Below are 15,871 nucleotides of genomic sequence, written 5' to 3'. Positions count from 1 at the left end.
CGGATGCCAGGCTAACCCGACGATCATCCCGGGAGCAGACTAGCCTGAAGCCCCGACCGGTCGCCTCGGCTTGCGCCAGCCTTGGCCGACCAACGAGCGGAATTTCCTGAGGCTTGACGGCCCTCGGATGCCTGGCTAGCCCGATGATCATCCCGGGAGCAGACTAGCCGGAAGCCCCGACCGGTCGCCTCGGCTTGCGCCAGCCTTGGCCGACCAACGAGTGGAAGGTCCCGAGGCTCGGCCCTCGGATGCCAGGCTAACCCGATGACCATCCCGGGAGCAGACTAGCCTGAAGCCCCGACCAGTTGCCTCGGCATGCGCCAGCCTTGGTCGACCAACGAGTGGAATTTCCTGAGGCCTAACCCTCGGATGCCCGGCTTAGCGCCGAAAGAATTTCCTGAGGCCTAACCCTCGGATGCCTGGCTTAGCGCCGGAAGAGTTTCCTGAGGCCTAACCCTCGGATGCCTGGCTTAGCGCCGGAAGAATTTCCTGAGGCCTAACCCTCGGATGCCTGGCTTAGCGCCGGAAGAATTTCCTGAGGCCTAACCCTCGGATGCCTGGCTTAGCGCCGGAAGAATTTCCTGGGGCCTAACCCTCGGATGCCTGGCTTAGCGCCGGAAGAATTTCCTGAGGCCTAACCCTCGGATGCCTGGCTTAGCGCCGGAAGAGTTTCCTGAGGCCTAACCCTCGGATGCCTGGCTTAGCGCCGGAAGAATTTCCTGGGGCCTAACCCTCGGATGTCTGGCTTAGCGCCGGAAGAATTTCCCGAGGCCTAACCCTCGGATGCCTGGCTTAGCGCCGGAAGAATTTCCTGAGGCCCAACCCTCGGATGCCTGGCTTAGCGCCGGAAGAGTTTCCTGAGGCCTAACCCTCGGATGCCTGGCCTAGCGCCGGAAGAATTTCGGGAGCCAGGAGTCAGCAAGACGCTACCGAGAGTTAAAAGAAAAAGAAGGACGAAGGCGAGATGAAGAAACATTCAACTTGCATTAATTTTCATTGTTTCAGGGCCGAGGCCCATACAATTTGGCAAAACGCCGGTATACAAAAAAAAAAGAAGACAACGAAAGGTACAAGAGGTCAGCTTGGAGGAACTCCCGGGTCGGGAACGTCGGGCTCGTCCGCAGGAGGTAGGGAAGCAGCAGGAGAACCAACAGGCAATGGCGCCGGAGAGGAGTCGAGAAGGGAGATCTCGCTCAGGTCAACTTCGGGGTACTTAGCCGACACCCTTGCCAGGCCCTCCTCGAAGCCTAAGACAAAGGCTTCGGCCCCCGCGTCCGACGTGTCACGGACAAACTCGTCGGACTGACGATAGGTCTGTACTGCCTCCGACATATCATGAGCGAACTCGGCGGACTGGCGATAAGCCTCTACCGCCTGACGCCCGACTTCCGCACTCCTCTCGGCCAGCGCCGCCTCTGCCTGCTCCATAATCTGGGCTTTCGCCTCCAAGACCTTCGCCACAATCCGGCCTTCCGCCTCGGTGGAGACCCTCAGCAGCTCAGCCCGAGCCTCCTTGTGCTTCGCTTCGGCAGCAATGCGAGCAGCCTCAGCCTCCGTCAGGCGCGAATGAAGCTCCTGATCGCTCGCACGGGACTTCTCCAAGGCCGACTCCAATTCGCCCAGCTTAGCTTCAAGAGACCGGGTTCGGTTGCGGGCGTTGTCGGCTGACCGCTGGGCCTTCTCCCACCTCTCCCGGTAGTCGGCAGCCTTCCGGGACTGCTTCTCGGCCCGCTCATCCGCCTTCTTGACCTCGCCCTCGAGACCCGAGGCAACCTTGAGCTGCTCCTGAGCCTCCAACAGTTGCTTCTCGAGGGCAGCAAAGCCGAGTGCCCGCTCTTCGGCCTCCCGGAGCCTCGCCTCGAAGTCCCCGGTCGTCCTGCCTGCCACAGCCTGGCCTCCCTTTTCCACTGCTTTCAGCCGGTCCTCGGCCTTCGCCAGAAGCCCCGCCTGTTCCTTGTAGCACTCCTCCAGACGGATCATGTACTGGGCGAGCTAAGAAATAGGAAAAATAAGGGAGTCGGGCGGAGAACAACAGAGCCAATAAATGGTGAAAAGCGGCCGGAAGAACACTCACCGACATGAGACAGACACAGCTGGCAGCCCCAACGTCAGAGACCTCCAACTCCCGGACCCGCCGACGGTCCTTCTCCAGCAGCACTGTTTCGATGAGATTTCGGGCGCCATCGGTAGTGAAGGCAGACCCCGATTTCTCCCCAGAGCCGGACGGTGGTTCTGCAGCCTTACCCCTATCCATCGCCTGGGGAAGAGTCCGGCCGATCGCGCTCGGGGCGGGGGTCACCCCAGGAATTGATAGGGTCCCGCTCGGTCGGGGCCTCGGCGCGTCCCTCCTCGAGTCATCAGGAGCCGACCGAGTCGAAGGCCGGGTCGGGGACCGATCACGTCCGACCCGTCCGTCTCGGGCAGGCTCGGATGATACCTCCGGAGTAGCGGCAATCTTACCACCGGAGGGCTGATATAGCGTCAGCTGCCGGTCCGTGCCCACGACGTCTCCCTGATCGGTGGGCCCGGACTCGTCGGTCGGCGTCGGAGGCACCTCCTTACGGGACTTCTTCGCCGGTGGGGCCCCGCTCGGAAGAGCTCGTTTCCTCCTCTGGGCTGCTTCCAGCAGGGACGCCCTACCAACAGCCTTTGTCTTCACCGACCGCATGACGTCGTCGATCTCTGCAAAAAGGACGGGATAGTCGGAGACGGAGAAACCAAAGGAAAGAACGGGACGAAAGAAGGGAAAAAGTCAAGAAAGAATCGGTGGCGGACTCACGGTCGGTGGGGACCGAGCTCAGACCGACATTCACCAAAGTATCCTCGGAAATAAGGCGGGCCACCGGGGGGAGCTGGCCCTCGGCAACCAACCCCTTCAAGGCGGCCAAGCCATCGGACTCCTCCCTTGACAGTCTCGATAGGCCGATCGGAGACTTCATCGGGGTCTCCCAGGTCGCCCTGATTTCCCAAGAGGGATCTGCATCAACAAAAAAGAAGCGCTCCTTCCATTTGTGAATGGAGGTAGGAGCCTCCTTGACAAGGCCGCATCCTCGCCGCGCTGCGAAGCACCACCACCCTTTGTCCTGGGGGTGGCCGCTCAGGCTGTAGAACTCCCAAAAAACATTCAGGGTGGCGGGGATCTCGTGCATACGGCAGAGAACCTGGAAGACCGTCAGGGCCCGCCACGAGTTCGGCACCAGTTGTGTCGGTGCCACTCTTAAACCCCGTAGCACCTGCATGACCAAGTCCGAAAGGGGAAAGCGAAACCCGGCCTGGAGAATGCCCTCATTGATGGCGATCTTCCCTGGAGGAGGATGGGACATCCTCTCCTCAGGCCCCGGGAGCGTGGCGTTGCAGGCCTCGGGAAGGTGGTACCGAGCCACGAGTCTGTCTAAGTCTGTGGCGACCAGCTCCGACTTAATTTGGTCTGCTCTCACTTCGCCCATTCCTAATGGCCAATAAACCTACGGTCAGGACGGGGACAGGAAGGGGGGAGAGACCGGAGCGACTGGAGTACACTAGTATAAGAGGGGAAAGTATGGAGAGCCCTAAGTAGAAGAATGGGAAAAACTCACCGGAAAAGAGGTAAGAACGGCTCCGAGAGCGCCAAAGGAGAAACAAGTGAACAGTCCGACGGCAGCAACAGCTGCGCAAAGGGAAAACTTGAAAATATCTGTAAAGAAGAAGACGGACGGGGAAAGGCCCCCGATTAAATAGGCGGAAAGGCAAGTGACGCCTCGATGACGCCAGAGGACGCCTGGCTGCCGAAGGGTCGCTCGCGCCCCAAAGACGAATCGACACCATTAAGGAAGGATGTCCGCCGAAATTCTCAGACTGCCAGGTCAGCAATAACCGCCATACGCCATAAAAAGGGCGGGGAGCTCAAAGCGCGCGCGCCTCTCCGAGGAACGGCGGCAATCCCGAAACATCACTCCCTTCACCTGTTCCCTTCTGGTTCCAGGCTCGGAAGTGGGGGGCTACTGTTACGGGGGAAATAAGCCGCCATGCCCCACGTGACCGGCACGCGCGCCCAGGAAGACTACGGCTGCCCTTTGATCCAGCAATCCGACCCCGAGTCGGACATCCTCGGCTCCGCAGCCCGACCCCGAGTCGGCTGCCCTTTGATCCAGCGCTCCGACCCCGAGTCGGACGTCCTCGGCTCCGCAGCCCGACCCCGAGTCGGCTGCCCTTTGATCCAGCAATCCGACCCCGAGTCGGATATCCTCGGCTCCGCAGCCCGACCCCGAGTCGGCTGCCCCTTGATCCAGCGCTCCGACCCCGAGTCGGAGATCTCTTGATAACGACAGGCTATTTCCCAGAGGCACGCCGCGGCCTCCTGCTCCACTACTCTCTGCAACGGCTGTATCCGATGCTGCTCCACGATCTCCTGCATCAGCCGTACAAAGCGGAGCCCCACTATGCCCTGACGTGGCCGTACCCGGTGCTGCTCCACGACGCCCTGTAACGGCCATGTCAGTGGCCACACCATCGTGCCCCACGATAACGAACCCCCCTGAGAGACCCCCCAGCCAGGTATATATGCGGCTGGGGGGAGAAAGGGGGGGGTGAGCAATATCTCCCAGAGCACTCTCTTACTTACGATTATCACCTCTCCTCCTCCTCCAATCTCCTCTGACTTGACCGTCGGAGGGCCATCACCACCCTGGTGGTGGTGCAAGGCTTGTTTGCAGGTTTCTTGGCGGAAGGTGGAGCGCAACCAACACCAACCAAGACAACTCAGACGGAACCCCGTTCACACCGCAGTGCCAATCGTTCTCGGTTTGGACCACCAGCAACAGTTTTTATTTGCAATAATTACTTAAAACCCATTTCACCCCCCCCTCTTGAGTTGTCTTTTTGGGCAACAAGTGGTATCAGAGCCGGAACTCTTCTATCAAAAGAGTAAAAGATCATAATGACAACCCCATTTGGATCTTCTCATATTGAGGGGCAATCCACCCATTGACCTCCATTCTTCAACGGAACCGACTACTCCTATTGGAAGGCTAGGATGAGGATATTTATCCAAGCTCAAGACTATGAGATTTGGAGCACAATAGTTAATGGACCATACATCCCATCAATTTTTGTAGAGGGTGTTACTATACCCAAACTTGAAAAAGATTGGGATTGTTGGTTTACCCCCACACGCGTTGCAACGATCGCAGCGGAAAGACACGTGCGGGGGCGTTCATCTCATGAACGTTCTAGGGAACGTAGATTTCAAAAATTTTCTAGAGTTCTCTAACTCAGTTTTATGAAATCTAAAGGGGAGATTAAAATTAAAAGACATGATTAATTTCAGATCTACTACTTACCTTTGAGTGGGTAGAACTTCACCACTATCTGATGATCGTAGGATTTCTGGAAGAGGGTTCGCTTGAAGCCGTTCAAGTGTCCGGCCTCTACGGGTATCCACACGAAGCAGAATCCGATCCAAGCTCTCTATCTCACCGGGGTGCTAGCTCCCTTGCAGAGATAACTTTTGATGGCTGATCTCCTCTCTTTCTTTCAACTCTTGAATATACTTGAGAGGAGGAAGAAGAAGGATGAAGAAGAGGAAGAAGCAAAGCCCCTGCAGCCTACTTTCTTTTCCCTGCGTTGGAAGGAGGAAAGGAGGAAGAGGAGGGCGCCATGGCTTCTTTTTCCCTTCTTCTTGCTGGCGGCTGAACCAAGGGAGGGAGAGGGTGGCCACGGCTCCAAGGGAAGAGGAAAAACTCTTGGGAGCCCTAGCTGCCGCCCTCACCCCTTTTTAAAGCATGAAGGGCTCCTACAAGTTAGGAGCCCTTGATTGCTTTCCAAGAGGGGCGCCGGCCCCTCTTGTGTTGCCGCACCAAGGAGGAGAAAGGGGAGGGGCGTGAGCCCCTCCCTTTTGTGTTGCCCTAATCCTCATCTAATGAGGATTGGGTGGCCCTAATTTGGTTTAGTCCCAATCCAATTAGGGTTTAACCAAATCATGAATCAATTGGGTTCAATCTATACTAGTCCTAATCCAATTAGAACTTGAGTGAACCATGACTCAATTGAACTCTTCAATCCTAATCCAATTAGGAGTCATATTGATTCATTAGATTAATAATTAATTAGGACTTAAGAAATCCTAATCAAATTAGGACTTATTTAATTTTAGTCCTAATCCAATTAGGACTCTAATTTGAATCCGAAGTCCTAATCCGATTAGGACTCTAGGAATCCTACTCCAAGTAGGAATCCAATTTTAATTCAAAACTCCTAATCTAATTAGGATTGTAGGAATCCAATTCCAAGTAGGAATCCCAGTCCTACTCCAACTAGGATTCCCAGTCCTAATCCAATTAGAACTCTAGAAATCCTACTCGAAGTAGGATTTGCGTTTAAGTCCAATTAATTAATTCCCTTTGTTCCTTCTTCAACTGAATATCAATCTAATTGATTACTTGTGATTCCTAATCACGATTCAACCATCGGATCGGTCAATACTTCTAATGTGTGTGACCCCATAGGTTCTACTCTGACTGGTAGTGAGATATATTATGATCTCTATCACAATATCATTGAAAACTCCTTTCAATGGATTGGAACGATTCCAACTCTACTCATTATGGTTTATCAATCATCAAGATAATTCCTGTGAGTCCCACCATCCACCAGTGACACCTAGCAGCATGTAGTGGCTACCCAGTAGAATAGAATCATGAACCTCTAGGTGCAGTTATCGTGTGATACAGTCCTACTATCGTGGATCCCTACAGGACGGAGGTCATGGACAGCTCGTCAAACCCCATCGTCTGTCATATGTGAAGATTTATTTGACTCGAGTTCGATAGTGGAAAAACTCTTTCTCCACTTTATATTACTGCCCTGGCCAAGGTCTTAGAACTCAGTCTAACAAATCACATAGGATCACTCCTTATCTATCAAGGTCGATAGATTCCTTATAGGTGCATACCCTACTCCTACAGTGAACCTACTGCAGCCAATCTACACTGCATGGACCCATATGGCTAGAGACCATGTATGTGTGCAGTCAAACTACAATAACCTCACTGTGAGTAGCCGAAGCACCGCAGGTCAAAGGACCAGTCACACTACTGCAACATCAAACAAGTCACTGACGAGTGGATAGACATCCAAGTGACTTCTTGTCTTGGTCACGCTCAGTACCCTTGTTCTCTAACAAGCACCTGCACTATCACTTCAGTGTCCCTACACTGTGGACTCAAGTCTCGTCCATCCAGAAGGAAAGTGATCTGTGCACTGATCGGATTGATCACCGTCCTCGTGATGATCCATTGATCAGGAGCATTTAGAAATTAATCACCAATGATACATGGCTCAAATTCTCAACTCTTGAGAATATGCATCATCATCTTATTAATTTCTTGGACGATTCATAGACACATAAACAATATGAATGAAAAGATGCCTTTTATTTATTCAATAATAAATAGTCAAGTACAAAATTATGTCCCTAGAATTAATAATGTGTCAGCCAGATTGGCTTCTAGGGCATACTTCTAACAATCTCCCACTTGCACTTAAGCCAATCAGCCATAAACCTAAGCCCCATCTTCTCAAGATGTGCTTTTAGTTTTCTGCCGACTTAGCTGCTTAGTGGATGGGTCCGCCACATTTTCTGTGGAGTCTACTCTCTGATCCTCTACTTATTTTTTTTCGAGGTAGTCGCTTATTAGGTTAAACTGCCGCTCTATGTGCTTCAATTTCTGATGAGACCTTTGGCTCCTTAGCTAGTGCTATGGTGCCTTTGTTATCAGAGTAGAGTGTTATGTCATCTGATGACATTACACCTAACTCTGCAATGAACCTTTTAAACCAGAAGATTTCCACTGCACCCTTAGAGACGGCTTAACATTCAGCTTCTAAGGTAGAATCTATAATGATCGGTTGTTTTGGAACTCTTCCAATTTACTGAACCACCATTGCACATATTTTGATGTAGACTTTCTATCATCAATATGTGTGCATCCTTCTACCTTCAACTCTGATTTTTTCCCAAAGACCAAGAATATGTCCTTAGTTCTTCTCAAGTACTTAAGACTGTTCTTCACAGCTATCCAGTGCTTTTTGCCTGGATCTGATTGACATATGCTCGTGACATTCACAGCATGTACTATATCAAGTCATGTACATAGCATGGCATACATGAGGCTCCCTATTGCTGATGCATAGGGGATCTTGCTCATGCGTTGAATCTCTTCAGATGTGTTGGGTCACATCTTCTTGGAGAGATTAATTCCATACCTTAGGGGTGAGAGACCCCTATTAGAGTTTTCCATGCTGAACCTTTTCAGCAGTTCCTCTATGTACATCTTCTGTGATAGGCCAAGCATCCTTTTAGATCTATCTCTATAGACCTTTATTCCCAAATTATAGGATGCTTCCCAAAGATCTTTCATGGAGAACCCTTTTGACAACCTGACCTTGACCGAAGTTAGCATGGGAATATCATTCCCTATCAGGAGGACGTTGTCCACGTACAGTACGAAAAACAGCACTCCCACTAACCCTTTTGTAAACACACGGTTCCTCTTCATTTTTGATGAAATCAAACGTTTTGATTGCGTCATCGAAACGAGTGTTCCAACTCCGAGATGCTTGCTTTAGTCCACAGATGGACCTTTGCAGCTTGCAGACCTTGTGATCTCCATCACTGGAAGGGAAACTCAAAAGCTGTTCCATATAGATGTCTTCATCAAGATATCCATTCAGGAAAGCTGTTTTCACATCCATCTGCCAGATTTCATAATCATGAAATACTGTAATGGCAAGCAATGTTCGGATGGATTTTAGCATGGCTACAGGTGAAAAGGTTTCCTGATAGTCAATGCCTTCGCGTTGACTATACCCTTTCGCCACAAGCTTTGCCTTATAGGTCTCTACCTTTCCATCCGAACCTATCTTTCTTTTGTAGATCCATTTTCATCCAATAGGTACAATACCTTCTGGTGGGTCTACTAAGGTTCAGTCTTGGTTGGAATGCATGGAGTCTAACTCTGACTTCATGGCTTCCAGCCATTTCTCGGAATCGATATCAGATATCGCCTCGTCGTAGGTTTTGGAATCTTGTATATGATCCCTATCTCCCACTAGGAACATTTCCTCGATATCCTCTTCTAGTATACCTAAGTATCTATCGGGAGGATGGGAGACCCTACTTGATCTGCGAGGTGGTTGAGGGACATCGTGTACTGGCTCTGTGTTAATGGGTTCGATAGGATCCATGACTCGTTGCTTTTCAGAGACTTTCTCTTCTAACTCAATTTTTCTCCCACTGCCTCTATCAAGGATAAACTGTTTTTCCAAAAAAGATGGCATGATGGCTCACAAACACATTGTGATCCTCTGAGACGTAAAAATTGTATCCTAATGACTCTTTAGGATATCATATAAAACGAGCACTTATGGTCCTAGCCTCTAGCTTGTCCGCCTGTAGTCTCTTGACGTGGGCCGGACATCCCCAAATCTTGAGATCTTACCATGTCATATCTCATATGGTGCGGTAGGAATGAACTTTAGAGGAAACTCTATTCAATAAGTAAATAGCTGAAAATAGGGCATCTATCTAAAGAAACAAGGGTAAATCAGTGAAGCTCATCATGGATTGGACCATATCAATAGAGTCCGATTCCTCCTCTCTGACACTCCATTGAGCTGAGGTGTTCCAGGAGGAGTCTATTATGAAACTATACCATTCTCCTTGAGATAATCACGGAACTCTCCATTAAGGTATTCACTTCCTTGATCTGATCGAAGAACCTTAATGAGTTTTGTGCTTATTTTTCTACTTCATATCTAAGCTTTTTGAACATTTCAAAAGTTTTATATTTGTGTCTCATACACATATTCATACCATGAGTAATCATCGGTAAATGAAGTAAAAAAATATAACCCCTAGCCTGCACATCGAATGGGCCACACACATCAGTATGTACTAGGATAAGTATTTCAGTGGACCTCCCTGTGTCCTACAAAGGATAACTTGGCCATCTTTCCTTGAAGGCAGAATTCACAAATCAAATATGACTCGAAAGTCAATGAGCCCAAAGCTCATGTTTCTCCAATTTGTTTATTTTGTCTTCTCCTATATGGCCAAGCCTGAGGTGCCATAAATACTTTAGATTTATCTCATTTTTGGATCTATTAGATCCTATGGTATTCACTGTTTGCTCAGATATATTCACAGATACATCCATATGTTTGTGATAGAGACTGTCAATCTTAAAACCATGTTGAATCAATTTAATAAAAAATTTTCTGTGCTACAGAAATCAAATTTCTGCTAGCAATAGGTAACAATCCCTAAGTATCCTGAGCATATCTGACATACCTTCTGAAGGTCTGTCACCCTTCATGTTCTTTATGCTTCCCATGTATGCAGGACAGTTCCTCTTCCAATGGCCATCCATGATGCAATGGAAACACTTTTCCTTGCAATTGGCCTTTTTCTTGGAACTTTCTTATTTGGTGTTTTCTTTAGTTTTCTGCTTCTTCGCAGGCTTTTTCTTCTTCCAAATAGACTATCTCTTGAAAGTAGAAACCAACTTGACAGCGAAAACGATGCCCCTTGAACTTCTTCAAGGTCCCTTAGTTAGTTACCAATTTATTTAACAATTCTATTTTAGTGCATACAACCTTGTTCATATGGTAGTTTACTATAAACTATTCATATGAAGCTGGAAGGGATTGCGAGATCAAATCCGTTTGCAATTCCTTGTGCATGGTCATGCCGAGCTTCTCAAGCTTCTCTAAGTCCTTTATCATGGTCAAACCATGATCATGGATAGACTGCCCATCACGCATCTTGGCCTTGAAGAGCCTCTTGGACATTCAAACCAAGCTGCATGACTCTGATCACCATACAACTCTTGCAGGTGTTTTAATGTGTCCTTGGCAATCTTCATGTTCTCATGCTGGCATTGTAATGCATTGGACATGGATGCCATTGTGCAGCACCTAACTTTATTGTCATTGTTCGTCCACTTAACAAGCGTCTTACGCTGATCAGTGATCGGACGGATTGGTAATACAGGGATTCCATGGTCTAGCTCATACCCTAATTTCTCACAATTCAAAACTATTTTTTGAAATTTGCTGAGCCAATCTTTATAATTGGGTTTGGTCAAACGGTTGTTCTAAAGGATATGAGTTAAGAGTCTAGAAGCTGACTTTATAATCCTCAGAGAGTAAAGATTCTAGTTAGACTTTTGTACTTGATCCTAATCTGTTCTAAGGTCTTTTAGAACAAATGTAACTCCCACTATTTTCTCGAATTTCTCACACTCTCCTGGTAGAAAAACGGAAATCCCACACGACTAGGGTTTCTAGTGGGTACTGCGGTCCCACCGATTTACATGCCACCTCACCTAACAGTTATTGGTGACACATAGATTGATGAATGTACAACTCTTGTACAATGCTTCTCAAGCATGTTGCAGTGTAACTTGGTCTCTAAACCATGAAGACCTCACCTAACAGTTATTGGTCCCATTTCTTAGTTAAGTCAGACCCACCGTATAACCGTAGGAATAAAGTCGTCATTGGGTCCTCACCTAACAGTTATTGGTGCCCAACCCCACCTTTATCCTACAACATCTCATGTCTATAGAGAGGTCCAGCCCCCCGATGCAACTTGCCCACTGTGTCCAGCCGAGACAAATCAACATCAGAAAGACCTTAGCAGCTCTACTACAGTGGAAGACCTATTGACTTAATATTGGTTAATCAGGTCTTAGTGTTTGCAACTTGAGCTCTTCATAAGAGGTAATCGAACAATTGGCCAGGTAAGCAGGTGGGAGGCTCCCCTTACTTAGAGAGTAAGGTCCTAATTAAGTAACCACCTTTCATGCTTTCCTAGACACCAATTAGATCAATTAATCTAATATGACCCGCTCATGTTGGTTCACTCTCGACTTGATTGAGAAGGTTTTAGGTCTCAAAAGATTTGCATTTAATGTAACAATCTATCCCAAACCAAATGTTATATAATTACATCTTATGCAAATGTCACATTGGTTCAAGTTTACATCCTATGTAAATATAAAACTGCTTTCATATGTTATGCGTTTACATCTTATGTAAACATCATATTGTTTAGGTTTACATCCTATGTGAATATGAAATCCTTTCACATGTTATGTGTTTACATCTTATGTAAATGGCATATTAGTTTAGGTTTACATCTTATGTAAATGTCCTAACCTATTGGATTTTTATTCACATCTCATGTAAAAATTGCTTAACATATATATACATCTCATGTAAAAATTGCTTAACATATATGTACATTTCATGCATATATTAATTTTCTTTTAAGCACAATCCTAAACAAAATTATCCTTTAATAAACATGATTCTATGATTTGATCATATCTTATGCATATCATGCAAATATCAATTTCCTTTTAAGCTTAGGCATAAATAGAAATTTATCTTTCATGATCATGAATCTTTAAATGAATCTTATCACATACTTCTTATGTAATTTCAGATCTGGAAATTTTGATTAAATATGCCATCAACTGAAATTCTGATCATGCAAGATATGATTTTAATTATTGCATTCTCATTGTAATTAAAATTAATCATGCAAGATCTAGTTTTTCCAAACAAAATCTGCATGCTGAAATCTGAAATTTCAGCACGCAGAAATTTCAGCAAGCATATAAATTTTTCAGATCTAAGTTAAATCCTAATCAAGCCTATCAATTTTAATCTAAATCCCATAAACGCGGCTCTAATACCACTGTTGGTTTACCCCCACACGCGTTGCGACGATCGCAGCGGAAAGACACGTGCGGGGGCGTTCATCTCATGAACGTTCTAGGGAACGTAGATTTCAAAAATTTTCTAGAGTTCTCTAACTCAGTTTTATGAAATCTAAAGGGGAGATTAAAATTAAAAGACATGATTAATTTCAGATCTACTACTTACCTTTGAGTGGGTAGAACTTCACCACTATCTGATGATCGTAGGATTTCTGGAAGAGGGTTCGCTTGAAGCCGTTCAAGTGTCCGGCCTCTACGGGTATCCACACAAAACAGAATCCGATCCAAGCTCTCTATCTCACCGGGGTGCTAGCTTCCTTGCAGAGATAACTTTTGATGGCTGATCTCCTCTCTTTCTTTCAACTCTTGAATATACTTGAGAGGAGGAAGAAGAAGGATGAAGAAGAGGAAGAAGCAAAGCCCCTGCAGCCTACTTTCTTTTCCCTGCGTTGGAAGGAGGAAAGGAGGAAGAGGAGGGCGCCATGGCTTCTTTTTCCCTTCTTCTTGCTGGCGGCTGAACCAAGGGAGGGAGAGGGTGGCCACGGCTCCAAGGGAAGAGGAAAAACTCTTGGGAGCCCTAGCTGCCGCCCTCACCCCTTTTTAAAGCATGAAGGGCTCCTACAAGTTAGGAGCCCTTGATTGCTTTCCAAGAGGGGCGCCGGCCCCTCTTGTGTTGCCGCACCAAGGAGGAGAAAGGGGAGGGGCGTGAGCCCCTCCCTTTTGTGTTGCCCTAATCCTCATCTAATGAGGATTGGGTGGCCCTAATTTGGTTTAGTCCCAATCCAATTAGGGTTTAACCAAATCATGAATCAATTGGGTTCAATCTATACTAGTCCTAATCCAATTAGAACTTGAGTGAACTATGACTCAATTGAACTCTTCAATCCTAACCCAATTAGGAGTCATATTGATTCATTAGATTAATAATTAATTAGGACTTAAGAAACCCTAATCAAATTAGGACTTATTTAATTTTAGTCCTAATCCAATTAGGACTCTAATTTGAATCCGAAGTCCTAATCCGATTAGGACTCAAGGAATCCTACTCCAAGTAGGAATCCAATTTTAATTCAAAACTCCTAATCTAATTAGGATTGTAGGAATCCTATTCCAAGTAGGAATCCCAGTCCTACTCCAACTAGGATTCCGAGTCCTAATCCAATTAGGACTCTAGGAATCCTACTCGAAGTAGGATTTGCGTTTAAGTCCAATTAATTAATTCTCTTTGTTCCTTCTTCAACTGAATATCAATCTAATTGATTACTTGTGATTCCTAATCACGATTCAACCATCGGATCGGTCAATATTTCTAATGTGTGTGACCCCATAGGTTCTACTCTGACTGGTAGTGAGATATATTATGATCTCTATCACAATATCATTGAAAACTCCTTTCAATGGATTGGAACGATTCCAACTCTACTCATTAGGGTTTATCAATCATCGAGATAATTCCTGTGAGTCCCACCATCCACCAGTGACACCTAGCAGCATGTAGTGGCTACCCAGTAGAATAGAATGATGAACCTCTAGGTGCAGTTATCGTGTGATACAGTCCTACTATCGTGGATCCCTACAGGACGGAGGTCATGGACAGCTCGTCAAACCCCATCGTCTGTCATATGTGAAGATTTATTTGACTCGAGTTCGATAGTGGAAAAACTCTTTCTCCACTTTATATTACTGCCCTGGCCAAGGTCTTAGAACTCAGTCTAACAAATCACATAGGATCACTCCTTATCTATCAAGGTCGATAGATTCCTTATAGGTGCATACCCTACTCCTACAGTGAACCTACTGCAGCCAATTTACACTGCATGGACCCATATGGCTAGAGACCATGTATGTGTGCAGTCAAACTACAATAACCTCACTGTGAGTAGCCGAAGCACCGCAGGTCAAAGGACCAGTCACACTACTGCAACATCAAGCAAGTCACTGACGAGTGGATAGACATCCAAGTGACTTCTTGTCTTGGTCACGCTCAGTACCCTTGTTCTCTAACAAGCACCTGCACTATCACTTCAGTGTCCCTACACTGTGGACTCAAGTCTCGTCCATCCAGAAGGAAAGTGATCTGTGCACTGATCGGATTGATCACCGTCCTCGTGATGATCCATTGATCAGGAGCATTTAGAAATTAATCACCAATGATACATGGCTCAAATTCTCAACTCTTGAGAATATGCATCATCATCTTATTAATTTCTTGGACGATTCATAGACACATAAACAATATGAATGAAAAGATGCCTTTTATTTATTCAATAATAAATAATCAAGTACAAAATTATGTCCCTAGAATTAATAATGTGTCAGCCAGATTGGCTTCTAGGGCATACTTCTAACAGGGATGACAATGATATTAGGAAGGCACAACTAAATGCCAAAGCCATGAATGTGCTTTATTGTGCCTTAGACCGTAATGAATTCAATAGAGTCTCTACCTGCAATTCTGCAAAAGAGATATGGAATAGACTTGAAGTGACCCACGAGGGCACGAATCAAGTAAAAGAATCTAAAATAAACATTCTAGTTCATAAATATGAACTATTTAAGATGGAATCTAATGAAACTATCACTTGCATGTTTACTAGATTTACTGATATTATCAATGGCCTAAAAAGCCTTGGCAAAAATTATACTAACAGTGACCTTGTCAGGAAAATTTTTCGATGTTTGCCAAGGTCATGGGAGGCCAAGATAACAGCAATCCAAGAAGCCAAGGATTTGAACAAGCTTCCACTTGAGGAGCTTTTTGGATCCCTGATGACGCACGAGCTCACAATGAAACAACACAGCGAAGAAGAATCCTCTCATAAGAAAAAGGTAATAGCTCTCAAATCTACTTCTTCTAATAAGGATTTATCTTGCAGTAGCAGCAGCGAAGAAGAAGATAATGAGGGAGATGATGATGAGGCTCTTCTCGTGCGAAAGTTCAGAAAATTCATCAACCGGAAGAAGTCCTTTCATCAGAAGAGAGGTCCCTCAAGTTCCTACAACAAGGATAAAGGTAAGAAAAGGAAAAATGAAGGAATCGGATGCTATGAATGCAAGAAGCCGGGACATTTTAGAGTTGACTGTCCCTTGCTTAAGAAGGGCAGCAA

The sequence above is a fragment of the Phoenix dactylifera genome, chromosome 2 (assembly GCF_051530095.1).
Source record: "Phoenix dactylifera cultivar Ajwa chromosome 2, Ajwa_hap1_PhDact_Kaust_v1.1, whole genome shotgun sequence".
NCBI lineage: Eukaryota > Viridiplantae > Streptophyta > Magnoliopsida > Arecales > Arecaceae > Phoenix > Phoenix dactylifera.
Note: the sequence above shows the minus strand (reverse complement) of the source record.